Source organism: Phragmites australis, chromosome 19 (assembly GCF_958298935.1).
Source record: "Phragmites australis chromosome 19, lpPhrAust1.1, whole genome shotgun sequence".
Lineage (NCBI taxonomy): Eukaryota > Viridiplantae > Streptophyta > Magnoliopsida > Poales > Poaceae > Phragmites > Phragmites australis.
In genome coordinates, this window is record NC_084939.1 from 5,205,653 (window position 1) to 5,226,012 (window position 20,360).

The window sequence follows — 20,360 nt, forward strand, 5'->3', positions numbered from 1 at the left end:
CCACCAATGGTCTTAGGTATACATCAATATCGTTTCCAGCTTATTTCGGGCCTTGGATAAGCAACGACATAATCAAGTACTTTCACTTCAGACACAACCAAGGAGGTAGGTTGTAAATACTGAGGATAACTGGCCAAGTGTTATGCTTGCTGCTCATGTTCCCAAAAGGATTCATCCCGTCCATGCTCAAATCAAACCTTATATTTCTCAGTTGTGCACCAAAGTCATCAAAGATCGTGTCGATGTTTCTCCACTGGGGTGAATCGGCAGGGTGCCTTAGCTTTCCATCTTGCTTGCGGTCCTCCGAATGTTAGCACAACAATTTGGCCTCTTTTCGATTCGCAAACAAACGCTCAAGATGAGGAATTATAGGCAGATACCACACCACCTTAGTAGGAATTCCTTTCTTCACCTCGCCGTCATCTGATTAACTCTTATGCTTGTATCGAGATGCTTTGCACACTGGACATGAATACAAGTCTGATATATCTTTACAGTAGAGGATACAGTCATTCGGACATGCATGTATCCTTTCTACATCCATCCCCAACGGACAAAGAACTTGCTTTGTTTCGTATGTGCTTCTAGGCAACTCATTTCCATCTGGAAGCATGTGCAATAGGAGTTCTAATAGCGTCGTGAAACTCTTATACGACCAACCATCGCTTGCTTTAAATTTAAGCATTTCAAGCACGGATGACAACTCTATGTATTCCGGTTTGCATCCAAGGAACTACGGCTTCTCCAAGTCCTTGATCAAGCATATGAATTTGTTAAAGTCTCTTTGAGTACTCAAGTTTACGTCTGCATCGCAACAAAGACAATATATAAATTCAACACCCTTCTCCAATCGATCCTCCTCGGCAGCTGCCAGAAAAGCCATCACACCATCAAGGTACCCTTAGTTCGTACGAGAACCGTACATCCAGCCATGATCCATCTACAATGTACGAAGTAAATTAATATCAAATCAACCTAATAAAAAAGAGCAACCAAGCTTTTCGTCAAAAAAATAGAGCTACCATGCATGCATGCATGACTGAACCATACAAATGATAATTAATTCGATAATAATTAATGATTACCGTTATATTATATACATGAATACTAAAAATAAGGGCAAGCATTAATTCAAAACTTGTCATTAAATACTATATAGTTATTGATAATTTTATGTTTAAATATAAAAAATCCAAAATTTATCTCCAAAACTACATTAAAGCTAATCATTTATAGTATCACATAATTAAACCGTCATCTATACTTTGAGCTTTATATATACCTAGAACAACTAATATATTCTAGATCATCATTAAAAAAATCTAAGTCTAGATGTAGATATATTTGATCTCTCAAGACTAAATTAGAACACAAACCTATATCATCTAATGAATAGAACAAAACTATGTCATTATGGAAAAAATCTAGATCTAGATCTAGCTAGCTCTCTAAACCAAAATCTAGACCGTCTAAACCAAAATAGAGCATAATACTTACCTTGGAGAAACAAATACCAATAAATCTTTAAACTTTCACCGAAATCTAACAATTTTTTTTGTCAAAATCGCCCTCTCCTCCAAAAGCTATGCGCTGTTGTTCGGCTCTACTGCTATGTTTCGATCTAGATGTAGAGTATGATGTACTGTTCTAATAGTATAGACGGCTTCATGTTTGGAGTGGTCTGTAATAAAGTGTCCCACCTTCTCCCGGATATTTTCTCAGATGGCTCTAAATACGAGCCGCATGTATTAATTATACGGACGGTTCCTGTTTGCAGCCAGCTGTGATATCCTTTTTATTACAGATAGCTCCAAATACGAGTCATCTGTATTAATATTACAGACGACTCCAATTTGGAGCTGTCTATGATATTGATTTTATTATAGACAGTTCGTAATTAGAGCCATATGTAATATTAATACAGATGATTTCCAATAGTAACTATCTGTACTAAAATCATTTCACCACTTTCGGAGGTGTCTTGTTATTATCATAGACGGTTCTTGTTTAGAGTCGTCTGTGATAATCTTTGCACAAATGGCTCCATACAATCATTTGTACAAGAACATCCTATTAAATTATTCTTTAGTAGTCAATTGATTTTAGTACACAAGTTCAACCAAACTGAACAGTTTTTGAGCTTCACTAGAAACCTAAATTTACTCGAGGGCCGAAAATTGTCAGAATTAGGCAAGAACATGTCAGGAATTTTTTTCCTGTAGTGAGGCCGTCAGACAAAAGTTTCACTGATAATTGCGTGCTAACCAGTTCTTGTTGACGATTGCTAGCTAGTGTCTTCTCGTCGCCAATCACATATGCTTACAAAAGAGGAGGTGTTGATATTATATATGAGAGCAGGGGAGTGTGTTTCATTGTGTAAATTTAGTATCTATTAGCTCTCTCTTTTGTGTACATATTATAATAAGCCTTTATTATTTGATCTTCTGTAGTTTCTCATCCCTTCTTTTTGAGCAGGAGTGTTTCATTGTAAAAAAATTGTTCTTCTTTAATGAATAGCAGAGTTTCTATCCTTTGTTCGGAAAAAAACATATATGAAAGCCAGCCTTTGCATACATGTCTCTGTGTATATCCAGAATGGCGACATTTGTGCTTGTGTACTGGTGGTGTTTCATTATCATCCCTACTTCAGCATTTTAATTTCCATTACTTCCAAATGTTGTTCTAAAAAAGGCCGCTGAATTAAGCTTGAAAGCAAGTTGCATCACCATTGTTTGCTTGCTCAGTTATCCAATCACATGATCTGATGCGGTCTTCATCTGCATAATCAGACACTTCTTTGAATATATACATGTCCATATATAAAGTAATCATGGGCTGCAGGTGGGGTCACCTCTCATGGCATTGTTGATAAGCATTATCAGTTCCGCTGAAGAAGAACGAAGACGCTAAGCATTATCAGTTAGTACGACACTATTTATGTGTTGTGATCCCTCTCAAAGAGTGCTAACAACTAATCCACGCTTGCATGATAGTAGTGTGTCAACGGAATTCCCACGCCCACGCGGTAAAGTGATAAGATCGGTTGTTAGGTTAACATAACATCCAATGGTTACAATCTAATCATAATTAGAGTCCGTGTCTAATGAATGGTTAGATGTTTTGCTTTTTTAAAGAATTTCTAGACTACTTTTCTTTTTCTATAGCCAAACCGTGGTGAGAGGGTCATCTCCTTTTATTATGAAATATATATCTTTCCCCATTAGCTTTTGGACCTAAAAATGCCATGGTTGTGTCCAACATGATACAGATGTCTACCATTGATGTTTAAATTCTTCTTCGGTATGTAATCATATTTTTTTGTTAGAAAAAATGAGTCAAACAAAAGGATAGCTATGTAATGATTGGCATGTTGATTAAAAAAGTTAATAATTATGTTAAAAAAAGGAAGCTGGCTAATTATCTTAATAAAGACTCATTCATGGAGCCGACGATAGTGTGTGCTAATTAAAAAGGAATATTTTTAAAAAACATTTTCCTGTCAACTTTATTTTTAAAGATAGAAACATCTGTAATTTTGGTTTTAACACCATTTAACCAAATGTCCGAATAAGGTGGCAAAAGAGTATATTGACCCCAAGGCTTGAGAGTTATCATTGTTACTCTCTTTGGTGTGCGCCATAGTCTTAAATTTTGGCAATATACGAGCACTATTTGGTTGTGCTTGCCTCACCACCTTCCACCAAATATTGCTTCCACTAACAACATGACGACCGCTAACTTGTGTTTTCTCCTCATATTCCAACCGCATGCCCTTAGAAGTAAGAAGCAACGAGGCAGCCTCTCCATACCTCGCTTTCCTCCCAAATGGCGACATTTGTACGTGTTTAGTGGCGTCTCATTATCATCCTTGTTTCATTTTCTTTTGGCACACTTGATCTAAAGAAAAGGCAGCTAGTCCACCACTCCACATATATCTATCCATTTTAAGGAAACATCAAGCTAGCATCAGCTGATTGTTGGGTTTGTTTATGCAGATTAGATTTCGGTTTGGTCTGACAATTCGTTTTGGTTTGGTTGGCTATGCCTCCATCAGATATGCACATGTCTGCCAATATATAAACCCAACTTGTGCACACAGAGGCTGATGGATCATCTAGATTGGAGAGGATCACAATTGTATTGACTCATATAACTAAATACTATAAATAAATCCTTATGCTCGGAAGACTCTCGCAAGGGCATCTCAACCTGTCGTTTACCAGATTCCGTAAGCTGAATTCTCGAATATATTACAGATAGGTATATCCGTATCTGATTGATCGTCGAGTACTTGTCTTTTATTTATTGATTATTATTAGACAAGGTAAGGGAATAGATAATCTCGTCATGGTCAGAAGTGTTTGTCAATTGTCACTGATGACCAGGAATCAGGTTCAGCACTATGCTTTCAAACATAAAGATGCTTAGAGAAACATTGTGATTTGGTCAAGTTCAACTCTTAGCTAGCTAGAATATTCAATACCAGACAAATAATGTCCACAACAATAAGAAATACAACTCATTTTGGACCACAACATAATTGGCATATGCAGATGCCAAAGCTGAATATTTTTATTTATTTTTTGTCAAAGAGACCTCTACAGATCTGTATACATGCAATTGATTAATGCAGGAACAAAGACAAAAGAAATAGGAATATATATCATGGTACTCTAATGGATGATTAACGTGCCAGATGTCATCTATAGAAATGTATCTCTTGAATCAAATCAATATATGTTGAAGAAAATGGCATCTGTTTTAGACGGAACAGAGATGCAACATAGTGGTACAATATTGTTTGGAAATTGTGAATGAAAATTGATATTTGCATTTTTTTTAGATAGTACATACAAAGACGCAACACAACTTACGCATGTACACCACACTTACATCTTGCCGGTACATCCCCTATAGACAGATTAGGAGGTCCTAAACCCCAAGTACATAGAAATCACAAATCACGTAGTCTCACTTAACATGCGCATGCTGTCTCTGTTGTTACCAGTGACCGCTCGCGGGCACGGGTTTGATCGCTAGGATTCCTGCGTTCCTCATCGGGTTTTTTCTTAAGTAACCATGATGAATGGGAATTTTATTTTATAGCAAATGAAAATATCCTGGCCTCTACATCATGATATGCATTCGGCTAATTTTTACAACTGGTTCGACTAAGATGTAGACTCCGTCTACCACATAAGCCATTAACATATACAAAAGATTGGAAATTTAACAAAAAGCACATCCAAATTTTGCGAAGATGTCCATCATTGTAGTATCCAAAAGACGACATCCCGATTGCATTATGGTATGGATCTCCTTTTGAAGCAACGACCAAAATATGATCCAATACGTACTCCTGTAGATAACCTACATAGAAGAATGTATATTTGTTTTGTCAAAAACCACATTATTCCAGCTAAATCGCATCGTCCAACAAATGACAGCGGCTAAAAAAACAAATTGTCTTTGAACCTCTTTTCTATCCCATTTAACTAGGATCTAAATATATTGGAGACACTACTATGAGATTAAAAGCTAAAAGTAACTCGAACTATTTTTCAAATAAACTTAGCATAATTACAAACGAATTACCATGGTGTTGAGTCCTCTAAATGACATTTGCATTAGATCAAGATAAAACAACAAGCTTGTTCGGCCTGGCTCAGTTTGCCCATCAGCCCATGCATGGCTCGTCAACAAACACACAAGCAGATATACAAGTTCCTCGTAGAAAACAAGGTCTGAGGCCTATCTCACCCCTCTAACAAAGCTCAATGCTTCGCTGCGGCCCAAAAACGCCGACACAAATGCAAGCAAAGCCCACAGCACCAGAGACTGCGCGCCATGTTCCTTCAGTATTTATGCATGGTCTGTCCCATCATTTATCGCCATGTCAAGATCTCCCACATCATACCTCCGTTCCTTTTTACTAGTCGTTTATGAAATCAAAATGGTCTTCAATACACAAATTTTAATATTATTTTTTATAATTATTTCTTAGTAAAATTTGTTACACATATAATCATACAAAAATATTTTTCATAGTAGGTCAAACCATATCATTTGCATATGTCAAATTCTAATAATTTTATATGTATTAATGATTAAATTTTTAAAACTTGAGTGCGTGTATTCTAATATAATATCTATTTAAGAATAGAGATAGGACACCAATATAGAGTGGAGAGCTTGTTGCAAGACGGCGGTGACCAGACTAGTGTGGAGTGTGGCGTGATCCATCCATGTGCTCCTTTTTACAGGCATTGAGGAGTCCCGCCTACTCTATATGTTCCTTGTGTATGCGCCAGCTGATACATGGTTTGGGCCTCTCCTACAAGAGACAATAGGCAATAGCATACTATGCGTGTCCAGCACAGGGCCCTCGCGTTTGAATTCAAATCCTCTGACTTTAGCCCCCTAAAGTTAGAGGAGAACAGTAACTCACGAGTGATGATACTATACTAATTTTACTATTTACAAAATTATTGTAACATCAAACCTTATCCTTGTGTCATGCGGGTCGGGCAAATCGAGGGAGACATCGTGCGTCAAGCTCCCACCCTTAAATCTAAGCTCAATGTGGCTACCACTGTCATGCCGGCTGCGGCCAATGGCGGGGCAAAGCAGCCTTGTCGGAGGATTAACTCCTGTCGCAGGGATCCCGAGAGACCTCTTTTTAGAGATTCGGCCGTGGGATGATCCTGAATAAGTTCGTCGGAGAAATAAATGGGAGTGAATGCAATAGCCGGTGGTGGGGGTGTTGACCTAGTGCAAGAAGATAAATGCACCGGAGTTTAGACAGGTTCGGGCCGTACGGGGGCGTAATACCCTACTCCTGTATGAATGCTATAACTGTCCTGAGGAAAGTCCCTCAAGGATGTTGCTGGTTACAAGAATGTTGGCCTAACTAAAAGCTTGAGGCTCTTTGTTCTTCGGCTGGAACTGTGCTCAACCTTGCTCACAGTGTCTAATCTCGCCTGTGTTCTTCGCTCTTGGTGCTGTGTTTGGTCTTGTTTGAGAGAGTCCCTGTTTTTCATCCTTTCTCTCTCCGTCTTGCCGGCTATTTTAAGTACCCGTCGGCCGATACATGCCCCGAACGGGAAGGAGGGGGCACAAGTTCCAAGACACCATGACTGGGAAAGGCGTCATCATTTCTTCTAGGTGAAGTGACCGGGGGTGGAAAAAGCGTCGCACGCCCGGTCACCTGTCACTATAAACGCCCTGGCAACGGGCGCCGTGGAGAGGGCCCACCGGACAGCCGCAGAGCAACCCGGCGTGTCCGCCCTGTCTTGTTCCTCTGCCATAGCAGTGCAGCAGACGAAACGCCTTGATCCTCGCGATGTTATCCCAAGACAAACCGGATTACACGGGATGGGACCCGTGCAATTAATAACCCCACGCCTCTCTGCCAAAACATGGCAGGAACTGACGCTGCAGCGGGAGCAGTTGGAGGTGTCAGGCCACGCACGCTTATTAAATGCGGCCTCGGACCTCTGACTGGTGGACACCTCATCAATGGGCCCCTCGGGGGCCTTTTTGGGTCGTCGGGGCACCGAGTGCTCGGGGATACTGTTCACCTCCCCGAGCACCCTCTCCCGAGAATGCCCATCCTTGTCCTCGGGGTATCGGGTGCTCGGGGGTACTGTTCACCTCCCCGAGCACTTTCTCCCGAGCACTCCTGCACGAGCCTTCGGGGAACCGAGTACTCGGGGGCTGCCATGTGCAGCCCCGAGCACTCTCTCTCGAGCACTCTTGTACGGATCTTCGGGGAACCGAGCGCTCGGGAGCTGCCGCACGCAGCCCCGAGCACTTCCTCCCGGAACTTAGCTCTTCTGATCGTCAGGGGACTAGGGTGCTCGGGGGTGGTCGGACACCTCCCTGAGCACTTTCTTCCCGGTACTCAGACTCCGTGGATCATCGGGGAACTGGGGTGCTCGGGGACCACTGACTGTGGCCCCGAGCACCTTCTCCCGGTACTTGAGCTTTTCTCATCCTACAGGAGGGACCTCGCGGGATGGCGTCACGTGACGGATGGCTGGCATGGCCTCGGGATTCAGGGACCCCTGGTTCCTGATACACCGACAGTAGCCCCCGGGCCCATTGGCAGACGATGGCCCAGAGACTGCGGATGGACCCTTCGTCGCGAACGAGGCCGAGGCCGGCGTGGAAGCCACGCGGCAAGCTTTCAGAAGGTGGCCCCTTCGATTCGGGCCTTTGGTACGGCCCAACGGGGAGATGAACGGACGCGCGTCCACACAACTCCCAAAGGGCATGACAACGGGGCCGGCGGCACGCGCAGTTGCCGCGCAGATTGAGGAAAATACGCCTGGCAACCGCTGACACCGCACGACCTATGGGAGATTCGCCTGGCAGTTGCGTCGATTGAGGAAACCGTCCCGCCGAGTGTGCCGTGGCAGGAGACATTTGAATTCTCTGAGGTATAAAAGGAGGAGGGGAGCGAACCGCCCTCCTCTTTACGCCATCTTGTGACCCCACCCTTGCTTTCTTCTCGCTCTCGAGCCCTTAGAATCCAGGCGATCAGAGCACATCTTCTCCTTCCCCACTGACCGAACCATCTCCCTCCCCCCCCCCCGACGAAATGCCGAGAGCTGGAGGAAGCCGCCGCGATAGCACTCCGGACGGCGTATTGCTGGAATCTCGCCTGACGAACGAAGAGGCGGCGGGGAAGATTAGGAAGCTATTGGTCCCCGAGGGCCAGCAGGGGGCCCTGGTGGTGACGCTGGCGAACTTCCCACCGGCGACGACCCACCCGGGGCGCATCGTCCTGTTCACATCTTTCGTGGCGGCGGGGCTGGTGCCGCCGTTCTCCACGTTTCTTCTTCAAGTCCTCGACACCTACGGCATTCAGCTGGTGCATCTGAGCCCCAACTCGGTCATCGTTCTGGCGGTGTTCGCCCACTTCTGCGAGATGTTCGTGGGAGTGGTGCCATCGGTGACGCTCCTCTCGCATTTCTTCGCGCTGCGATCTGCCAGGAAGAAAAGAGGCTACTCCACCGCGGACGTCACGAGCTGCTGCAATCTCCAGCTGCGGGACGGCATGGGGGAGCAATACATCCCCCAGGTGCTACGAAGCAAATGGGAGGAGTGGCGGCGAGACTGGTTTTACGTTACATCGACCCCCACGACCATCTCACCCTGCCGGAGGTGGCGGCGGAGCCCCAGAAGGCGACCTGGGAGGTACTGCCGCCGCCGGATGCGCGGTTGGAGCCGGTCTTCGAGCGCATCGGTTTCCTGCGTGACGCCGGGCTCACGTCGGTGATGGTGGTGGAGGACTTCTTGCGCCGCCGCTTGGCGCCCCTGCGGGAGCGGACCCGGCCCTGCTGGCTCTACACCGGGCCCGAGGACATCACCCGGACCCAGATCGGCGCGAGCTGGGACCTGGGCCCGGCGGAGCTGAAGGGCATGCTCCGGGTGGTGACCGGCGTAGATGAGATGAGCCAGGCGGAGCTCTTGTGGAAGGAAATGGCGCTCTGCGCCAATCCCGAGCGGGTGACGATCCAGGCGAAGCTGCCGGAATTCGATGCCCAGGGGTTAATCGACCGACCGAGGAGCCAGAGCCCCGAGGTCGCGGAGATCCTCGGGCTGGCGAGGGGGCCGCGAGCGGCTCAGCGCGGACCGGTGGCCCGGGCGCCGCGAGTGGCGAGCCGCAGGCCAGCAGTGGGGCCGCTACGGGCAGCAGCCACCGCACCGGAGGAGGAGCAGGCTGCCGAGGCCCTTGCCAGGGAGAGGCAGGCGCAGGAGCGGGAGGAGGCGGTCGTGACCCGCGAGAGGGCAGCAGAGACCCTCCAGGCTGACCTAGCTTGTCAGGAGGGCGAGGTTGAGCGGACTCGCGCCAATCTCCAACGTTGGGTAGAGGAGCTCCAGAACATCGAAGGGGATCTCCGACGCTGGGAGGAGGACGTCGCAATCCGGGAGGTCAACACCGAGATCATGGCGGCGAACTTGGGCGCCCGAGAGGATTTGCTGACCCGCCGAGAGGTGGAGGCTGCCGAGGCGGCGGCGGCCGCTGCTGCTAGGGAGGAGCAGATCGCCCAGCACGAGGCGGAGCTGGCCGCCCGCGAGCGGGCCCTGTCCGAGCTGGCGGGGCAGGTGAAGCTGGCCGCCAGCCATGCACCCGACGCTGGCTTTTCTGGCGCGGTCAAGGGCCAGGGGCTCGAGGAACAGCTGCGGATCGCGAAGGAGAAGCTCGAGGTCGCCTTTGTCACGCGGGCTAGCCTGCAACTGATGCTGGATGACACCCTCCGGCGGATGCAGCGGTCCGTGGCAGCGGCCGGACTCGAGCAACTCATCGTGGAGATGAAGGGGGAAAGCCCTGGCCGGTACGCCCTAGGCTTCCAGCAGGTCTGCGAGCACCTTGAGGCGCTGCTCTGGGCTGTCCAGGAACTCGCCGCCCTGGAGGGGCGTGGTTTGGCCCAAGCAGTGGCCGAACACGTCCTGGCTTGCTACCGGAGCCGAGACCCGAACTTCCCGCTGGAGCCGGCTCAGGAAGGGGTGGTCGAAGCCGAGGGGGAGGCCACCCGGGAGGCAGTTCGGAGCACCGCCGCCGTGGTGGCGGCCGGCTTCAAGCGGGAAGTGCCGCCCCCTCCAGCCCCGAGGAGCGGCCATGAAGGCTCCGACTCTGACTCCGAATAGGCTTTTGTAGTAGCTTTTTCTTTTTTCTTTTCTTTTCGACTTGATGTAAATACGGGAGTGATCCCTCAGAACAGCTATCCTTCTTTGTGAATATAATGGAAGCCTTTCTTTGGGTTCGCAACTCCAGTATTCTCCTAAGTGTTTGATGTTGTTTCTGATGTTTTCTCTTGGCGCCCCGAGGAGTACTCAGTCAGACCGATCCCGACCTTTCCTTCCCCGAGAACAAAGTCGTCCCGATCGTCCTTCTTGGTGCGTTCAGCCCCTGAGCCCTCGCGAGTCCTCATCGGCTAAGTCAAAAGACAAAGGCACGAACTTCCTTGCTCGGGAGATAGATCGATCCAGCACGGAGCACGCCATGACCGGTGAACACTTTTCCACCTTGCGACCACTCAGTCAGCAGACCGGAGACACGCGCGGGCGGGAATGCGACCAAGAGTCCCCATGGTTTAGTGGTGCCTGGGCTTAAGACGGACCGGACCGAACACTGACAGCCCGCCCCTGAGGCCTAGGCTCCGGACTACTCGAGCAGCTCGAGCGATAGGATTACCCAGGGCGCTCAGGAGCTCGGTAGTGCTCGGGGCCCTAAAAGCGGACCAAACACCACGACCACCATGAAAGACTTCGGTCAGACATCACCGCACGTACGGTACACCTTTCTATGGACCGTTCTGTCGTTCTAGGAAAAAGTGGACACATGGTAGGGTTTTGTGCGCGAGGAGACCATCTTACTGGGCAGATTAGAATACGAGGGCCCCCGAGGACGACTCGGGAACAAAATATTATTGAAATGCAAATTCGTCTGAATTTAACCACTCACCGGACAGCTGTCAGCCTTTCAGCCAACCAATCCAGGAGGTGCGTGCGCTCCGAGCTCGGGGTGCCCGGGGGCTTGGTTCCCACAGCCGGGGCGCCCGAGCATCAGGGGGCGCGTGATGTGCCCGGGGTCGAGTGATCTCGACCACTCATGCTTGAGCGGTAGGACCACCCGAGGACCCTTGGGGCCGAGCGGCGACCTAGGCACTGAGGCCCTCGCGGTCGAACTGCTTTTGCTTTGATTGTCGATCTGCGAATTAAGAAAAAATAGATAATTTCTTTGCTTGGTGCACTCTGTTAGTGCGGTACTCGTTATAGACTGCTCTCGTTTTCGACCCGAGACCTCTCGAATGCCCAGACCGGCGGACAAGAGCAGGCAGAGGCATAACCCAGAGGTCCTATAGTTTGGTGGCGCCCGGGTATGACAGACCAGACCGAGCACCGACAGCCCGCCCCTGGGGCCTAGGCTCCGGACTACTCGAGCGGCTCGAGCGATAGGATTACCCATGGCGCCCAGGAACTCGGTAGTGCCCGGGAGCCTGCCACAACACCGAACACCACAGCCTACCACATCAGACGTAAGTCAGCGGTAACTTCCCGCGCGCATACCGATCGGGATTCTTTTATCAGCGGGGAAAAAGAGGGAGCGAACTTTTCTCGCACAATAGAGCATCTCACCAGACAGATTAAACATATAGAATCCAAAGAAAAGGAAAAAAAAGACATTTGACATAAGGATTGCTCATTGAAATACATACTGAATTGACAATCTTTTTACAAGGTGGGGTGACTTACCCAGCTAGTGGTAGCCCCCGGTCAACTTGGGCGGAGGGGAAAGCCCCCGGACTGGTTGACCTGAGCCGCGAGCATGGCCATCTACGGGTAGAACATGCACAGGTGCTCGATGTTCCACGGGTTGGGGAGCGGTCGCCCGTCTTCTGTAGCCAGCCGGAAGGAGCCTTCTCGCGGGACACCGATCACGGTAAAGGGGCCTTTCCACATATGGGACAGCTTATTCCTTCCTTCGCGCGATTGGACGCGTCGGAGAACTAGATCCCCCACCTCGAGAGACCGGGCCCGGACATGGCGCTGATGGTAGCGCCGCAGACTTTGCTGGTAACGAGCTGCCCGAACGGCGGCACGGCGCCAACGCTCTTCTAAGTAGTCGACGTCGTCGCTCCTCTGCTGCTCCTGTTCGCCTTCTGAGTAGGCATGCACCCGAGGGGAGCCTAGAGTGAGCTCGGAGGGGAGGACTGCCTCAGCACCATAGACGAGGAAGAAGGGAGTCTCCCCGGTGGCGCGGCTTGGCGTGGTCCGGTTTGCCCACAGCACGGCAAGCAACTCGTCAACCCATCCCTTCCCGTGCTTTGCGAGCACGTCATAGGTCCGGGTTTTGAGCCCTTTCAGTATCTCCGCGTTGGCGCGCTCGACCTGCCCGTTGCTCCGGGGATGAGCGACGGAGGCGAAGCAAAGCTTGATGCCGAGGTCTTTGCAATAGTCCCCGAACAGGGCACTTGTGAACTGAGTGCCGTTGTCGGTGATGATCCGGCTCGGGACACCAAAGCGACTGATGATGCCGCGGATGAACTGGAGCGCCGTGTTCTTGGTCACCTTGATGACTGGGACCGCCTCCGGTCACTTGGTGAACTTGTCGATGGCGACGTAGAGGTACTCATAGCCCCCGATTGCTCGGGGGAATGGACCCAGAATGTCCAGCCCCCATACCGTGAAAGGCCATGACAGGGGGATGGTGTGAAGAGCCTGAGCTGGCTGGTGAATCTGCTTTGCATGGAACTGGCACGCCCTGCAGCGCCGAACCAGCTCGGAAGCATACTGGAGAGCTGTAGGCCAGTAGAAACCTTCCCGGAAGGCCTTCCCGACCAGCGTGTGGAATGATGCATGGCCACCGCACTCGCCCTCGTGGATCTCAGCGAGAAGCTCGCCGCCTTCTGCCCGGGAGATGCATTTCAGGAGGACGCCTCCTGTGCTACGCCGGTAGAGATCCCCATCTACTATGGCATACCGTTTGGATTGCCGAGCAACTCTTTCGGCAGACGCCTCATCCCCGGGGAGGAACTTTTCCTTCAAGTACCCTCGGATGTCGTCCATCCACGAGGCATCTTGAGAACATTCAGCAAGCGGAGCGCACTCGCCGGACGGCGGCACCCTGACGGGGCTTCCCACTAAGGGCGCCGCCGGGGTCCCCTGAATTGAGTTCGAGGTTTTCCCTTTGCCCTGTTCGGCAGGCAGGACGGAAGGCCGTGTGAGTCTTTCTTCAAAGACTCCGGCAGGGACGCGCGCACGGGAGGAGGCCAGGTGGGAGAGATCGTCGGCCAGAGCATTGTCACGGCGAGGGATGTACCGTAGCTCCAGGCCGTCGAAGCGCCTCTCCAGCTTCCTGACTGCCGCCACGTACGCCGCCATTTGAGGATCCGTGCACTGGTACTCTTTGGATACCTGGTTGACCACCAGCTGGGAGTCTCCCTTGGAGGCGACGAATCCCGAGCCCCACCGCGGCTCGGAGGCCGGCGATGAGACCTTCATATTCCGCCATGTTGTTGGATGCGCGGAACTGCAGCTGCACAACGTACCAGAGTTCTTCACCCGTTGGGGAGGTGAGAACCACTCCAGCCCCCACGCCTTTCAGCGAGAGGGAACCGTCGAAATGCATGATCCAGTACCCGGGCGCATCGTGCCCGGGATATGCAGAAATCTCTTCTGGGACGACCTCGGGGATGGGTGTCCACTCTGCCACGAAGTCGGAGAGCGCCTGGCTTTTGACCGCCTGGCGACTGCTGAAGTGCAGGTCGAACTCCGCTAGCTCCACCACCCACTTGACAACACGCCCGGTGCCTTCTCGGTTCCGGAGGATAGGTCCCAGTGGGTACGTGGTAACCACCGAGACCTTATGCGCCTGGAAGTAGTGGTGCAGCTTTCGGGAAGCGATGAGCACGGCGTAGAGTAGCTTCTGAGCCTGGGGGTACCTTGTTTTGGCCTCCCGGAGGACTTCACTGATGAAGTACACTGGTCGCTGCACCCGGCGGGCCCGGAGCTCGGCCTCACCCGAGGGGCTGTTACAGCCCCCAGGCTTGGCGACGTGGTCGGGGCTGACCGGGTGCTCAGGCTCGACCCCCTGCTCGGGGGGAGCCGAGTGCTCGGGCTCGACCCCCTGCTCGGGGGGAGCTGCGAGGACAGGGGAGTGCCCGGGGGCGGCCGGGAGCTGGGACCCAGCACCTGGCCCCGCGCACTCGTTGCGCTCCACCACCAGCACCATGCTTATGACCTGAGGGGTGGCCGATACGTAGAGTAGCAGCGGCTCGCCTTCGGACGGGGCCACCAGCATGGGTGGTGAGGTGAGGTATTTCTTCAGATCGCGGAAGGCCTGCTCGGCCTCCGGCGTCCAGTCGAAATGACCGGTCTTCTTCAGAAGTTTGAAGAGGGGGAGTCCCCGCTCCCCGAGCTTGGAGATGAAGCGCCCAAGGGCCGCCATGCAGCCGGCGAGATGCTGAACCTCCTTGAGTCGAGCTGGGGGTTGCATCTGCTCGATGGCCCAGATCTTCTCTGGATTGGCCTCGATCCCTTGGCTGGAGACCAAGAAACCGAGGAGCTTACCTGCTGGCACCCCGAAGACACACTTCTTAGGGTTGAGCTTGAGGCGGGTGGTGCGGAGACTGTTGAAAGTCTCGGCAAGGTCTTCGAGCAGGGTGGCGCGGTCTCGGGACTTGACCACGAGATCGTCGATGTAGGCCTCGACGTTGCGGCCAACCTGTGAATCAAGCGTGATACGGATAGCGCGCTGGAAAGAGGACCCAGCATTTCGCAAACCAAAAGGCATTCACATGTAACAATAAGTCCCCACCGGGGTGGTAAAAGCAGTTTTTTCGTCATCCTCTACGGCCATGCGAATCTGGTGATAACCAGAGTTTGCATCTAAAAAACACAAAAGATCACATCCCGCGGTTGCATCTACAATTTGATCTATGAGGGGCAAGGGAAAAGGATCTTTAGGGCAAGCTTTATTTAGGTCGGTGTAGTCCACACACATGCGGAGCTTGCCGTTGGCCTTTGGGACAATAACTGGATTTGCCAGCCAGTAGGGGTGGAGGACCTCTCGGATGAATCCGGCGTCAAGGAGCTTGCTGACCTGCTCCCGGATGAATTCCTGGCGCTCAGGCGCCTGCCACCGGACCTTCTGCTTCACCGGGCGGGCGTCCGGAAGCACCGCCAAGTGGTGCTCGATCACCTTCCTAGGGATCCTGGGCATGTCGGACAGTTGCCATGCAAACACGTCTGCGTTAGCCCGGAGGAAGGTGACGAGCGTGCTTTCCTATTTGCCGCCCAGGTCACCGTCGATTCGGACGACCTGGGAAGCGTCTTCGCCCACCACGACCTCCTTCGTAGGAACGGAGGCGTCGGCAGCGAGTCGGGGTTTGGATCAAGAGGGTCCCGGGCCCCCTGGGCAGCCTTCGACCTCGGCCTGAGCTGAGACCAAGGCCTGGTATGTTTGCTCAGCGCAGGAGATGGCACCACCGGAGTCAGCGGTCACGGAGATGGGGCCGGCTGGGCCCGGCATCTTAACCGCGAGATACGCATAGTGCGCGGCCATCATGAACTTAGCGAGCGCCGGACGCCCTAGGATGGCGTTGTAGGGGAGGGGGAGCTCCGCGACGTCGAAGAGGACGTTCTCCGTGCGGAAGTTGTCCCGACTCCCGAAGGTCATGGGTAGCTCGACCTGCCCAAGGGGCAGGGAGTGCCCGGGTGTCACTCCGCAGAATGGAAGCAACGGCTTTAGGCGCCTGGAGGGCACCTGTAGCTTCTCGAAGGCCTCCTTGGAGAGGAGGTTGAGGCCTGCGCCCCCGTCGATCAGCACTCTGCCGACCTTGACGTTGCAGATGGTGGGGGACACCACCAAGGGTAGTCGTCCCACGCCTGCAGTACTGGCGGGGTGATCGGCCATACTGAACGTGATCGGAGCGTCCGACCATCTCACGGGCCTGGCGGCCTCTTCACTTGGGGTTGCCGAACACACCTCGCGACGCAGGGTCTTGATGCCACGCCGCGAGGAAGGCGTGTAAGCACCTCCGTCGATGAAGATGACGGTATGCTCGGGCTCCTGAAAACCGAGCTTTGCGTTGCCGGGGGCGGCCTCAGCGTCGCCTCCCCCGCGGGACTCGTCGCGCTCCCTCTGGCGCTGCTCGACGAGGCCCTTGACCGTACGGCACTCCGTGAGATCATGCCATCTGGTCTGGTGTATGGGACACCATTTTCCTGGCTCGGGCCCCGCAGGAGCGGGGGCCCTTGCTGGAATTGGAGCCTGGGCGGGGGCTGGAACCCTTGCGGGAGCCGGAGCCCTTGCGGGAGCTGGGGCCCTCGCGGGCGCAGGCCGTCTGTCGGCAACCGCCCGGCGCTCTTGCCGGCGGTCATGCTCTTGGGTCGGCCTGGGGGCGGGGCCCTGGGCTGGCTCGACGAGAGCAGCCTCGCGCTTCCTTCTCTTCTTCTTTTCCCTCCTGTCGGAGCGGAGAGAACTTGGTTGGTCGGCGGCGGGGCGCTCGGGGCGCGGAGCGTGCCAAGCCCGCGCCTCCGCCGCCTGGGCGCACTTGTCGGCCAGCACGAAGAGTTCCGCGGTGGTCTCGATTTCGTGCGTACCTAGCTTCTCGAGCATCCACTCCTCGCGAACGCCCTGTCGGAAGGCGACGATAACAGCGTGGGGGGCTATCCACGGGATAGTGTTGCGGACCTGGTTGAAACGCTGAATGAAGCACCGCAACATCTCCCCCTCCTGCTGCTTGATGGTATGGAGGTCACACTCCAAGCGGGGGCGTGTGAACGTACCCTGAAAATTAGCCACGAACTGGTGGCATAGATCATCCCAGGAGCTAATTGATCCTAGGGGTAAGTTCATGAGCCAAGAACGGGCAGATCTCCTCAAGGTAACATGAAAATAGTTAGCCATCACCTTCTCGCTACCCCCGGCCGCTTGGACGGCCGTAGTGTATATCTGGAGGAACTCAACGGGGTCGATGGACCCGTCGTACTTCTCCGGCAGCTCTGGGCGGAACTTGGAGGGCCACTTGACCCGGCGGAGCTCAGCACTGAAGGCGCGGCAGCCGGTGCCGTACCCTGTTGCGCGGGTGGCGTTCCTTCACGGCGAACGCCGGCGAGCCGGGGAATCCTCGCGTTCATGGGCCGGCAAAGAGGAAGCCTGGTCCTCAGCTTCGGCCTCCTGCTGGGTCTCCCGCTGGCGCTCCAGAGTGACACGCGCATCTTCGTGGCCCCTCTGCTCGTTGAGATGCAAGCGGAGGTCCTGGGCTTCGGACGCGGCTAGGGGGGCAGCGCTCCGCCTGGAGGCCCCCCGGCCTGCGCGAATGTTACCCGACGATGGGCCGGTTCTGGCGGCGCCACGCTGGGTGGTGGCGCGAGAACTCTCGGCCAGCACCTGGCGGCGAGCAGTGCCGACCAGGGCAGCGTTGCCTGGACAGGCGGGTGCCTGAGGAGAGCGTGCGCTGAGAGCAGCGGGCTCCCGGGGCCGGCCTCGCCGAAAGTGAGCCTACGCCGGAGAGGCGCCTGACGCTGTCCGGAAGCGGACCTGGCGGCCGGTGTTTCGACCACCAGCTGGGGGTCGGATGGTGCACCGGCGGCAGCGGCGGCGGCCCGGCTGGGCCCTGCGCCCTGGTCCCCTTGGGAGAGGAACACCGCGCGTGCAGATCGCGGCTGCTGCTGGGACGCAGCAGCGACTGGGGCCTCCTGTGCGATGGGCTGCATTTCCTCGCTGGAACTGGAGCCAGAGCGCTGGAGGCGATGACCACCGGCCATTTTTCCTGTGGAAGAAAACAAAACAAACAGATTCAGGGATGTTCCCCCCTACCTGGCGCGCTAGCTGTCGAAGGATTAACTCCTGTCGCCGCGATCCCGAAAGACCCCTTTTTAGAGATTCGGCCGGGGGGATGATCCTGAATAAGTTCGTGGGAGAAATAAATGGGAGTGAATGCAACAGCCGGTGGTGGCGGTGTTGACCTAGTGCAAGAAGATAAATGCACCGGAGTTTAGACAGGTTCGGGCCGCACGGGGGCGTAATACCCTACTCCTGTATGAATGCTATAACTATCCTGAGGAAAGGCCCTCAAGGATGTTGCTGGTTACAAGAATGTTGGCCTAACTAAAAGCTTGAGGCTCCTTGTTCTTCAGCTGGAACTGTGCTCAACCTTGCTCATAGTGTCTACTCTCGCCTGTGTTCTTCGCTCTTGGTGCTGTGTTTGGTCTTGTTTGAGAGAGTCCCTGTTTTTCGTCCTTTCTCTCTCCATCTTGCTTCTGTGTTGCCGGCTATTTTAAGTACCTGCCGGCCGAGACATGCCCCGAACAGGAAGGAGGGGGCACAAGTTCCAAGACGCCATGACTGGGAAAGGCGTCATCATTTCTTCTGGGTGAAGTGACCGGGGGTGGAAAAAGCGTCGCACGCCCGGTCACCTGTCACTATAAACGCCCTGGCAACGGGCGCCGTGGAGAGGGCCCACCGGGCAGCTGCAGAGCAACCTGGCGTGCCCGCCCTGTCTTGTTCCTCTGCCACAGCAGTGCAGTAGACGAAACGTCTTGATCCTCGCGATGTTATCCCAAGACAAACCGGATTACACGGGATGGGACCCGTGCAATTAATAACCCCACGCCTCTCTGCCAAAACATGGCAGGAACTGACGCTGCAGCGGGAACAGTTGGAAGTGTCAGGCCACGCACGCTCATTAAATGCGGCCTCGGACCTCTGACTGGTGGACACCTCATTAGTGGGCCCCTCGGGGGCCTTTCTGGGTCGTCGGGGCACCGAGTGCTCGGGGATACTGTTCACCTCCCCGAGCACCCTCTCCCGAGAATGCCCATCCTTGTCCTCAGGGTACCGGATGCTCGGAGGTACTGTTCACCTCCCCGAGCACTTTCTCCCGAGCACTCCTGCACGAGCCTTCGGGGAACCGAGTACTCGGGGGCTGCCATGTGCAGCCCCAAACACTCTCTCTCGAGCACTCTTGTACGGATCTTCGGGGAACCGAGCGCTCGGGAGCTGCCGCACGCAGCCCCGAGCACTCCCTCCCGGAACTTAGCTCTTCTGATCGTCAGGGGACTAGGGTGCTCGGGGGTGGCCGGACACCTCCCCGAGCACTTTCTTCCCGGTACTCAGATTCCGTGGATCATCGGGGAACTGGGGTGCTCGGGGACCACTGACTGTGGCCCCAAGCACCTTCTCCCGGGACTCGAGCTTTTCGACCTCGCGGGATGGCGCCACGTGGCGGATGGCTGGCCTGGCCTCGGGATTCAGGGACCCCCGATTCCTGATACACCGACAAGCCTCATCGTGATCTTCCTCCTTTTCATTTTTACCTCCCCTCTCCTCCCCCTTGTCTTCTTCTCCGTTCGGGTGGCGGCGGCCGACTGGTTCGGCACGGCATCGTCTAGATCGATGTGAGTGACGACCAGATCCTCGTGTCCGCAATGGTTTCATGGGCCACCACCATGATTCATGAGCCAGCCGTCTTACGACAGTGCCACAACTGTTCAATGGCCTTGCTCCTCTAACGCCAGATCGGGGGGGGGGGAGCCCCCACTCATTGGATCTAGCAGCTGAGCCGTCATGGGGCTCTGGTCCCTTCGCGGCCATCATCAACTCCGTTGAGGAGGGTGCCATAGCGCTATGTGTGGCGGCCGGCAATGAGTAATCTCCCTCTGTTGCCCACATCCATGTTGTGTTGGCGGCGGCACTGCGCTCGTGTTCATCCGGTCACAATGAGCCCATGGCTACCGAGATATGTGCGGTGGCATCGCGACTACACGAGGGACACTAAGATTCGCATTAGTCGTTCCCTTCACGGGTTGCTTGCCCCTGTCCTGGCCTCCCCTCCACCGCACCG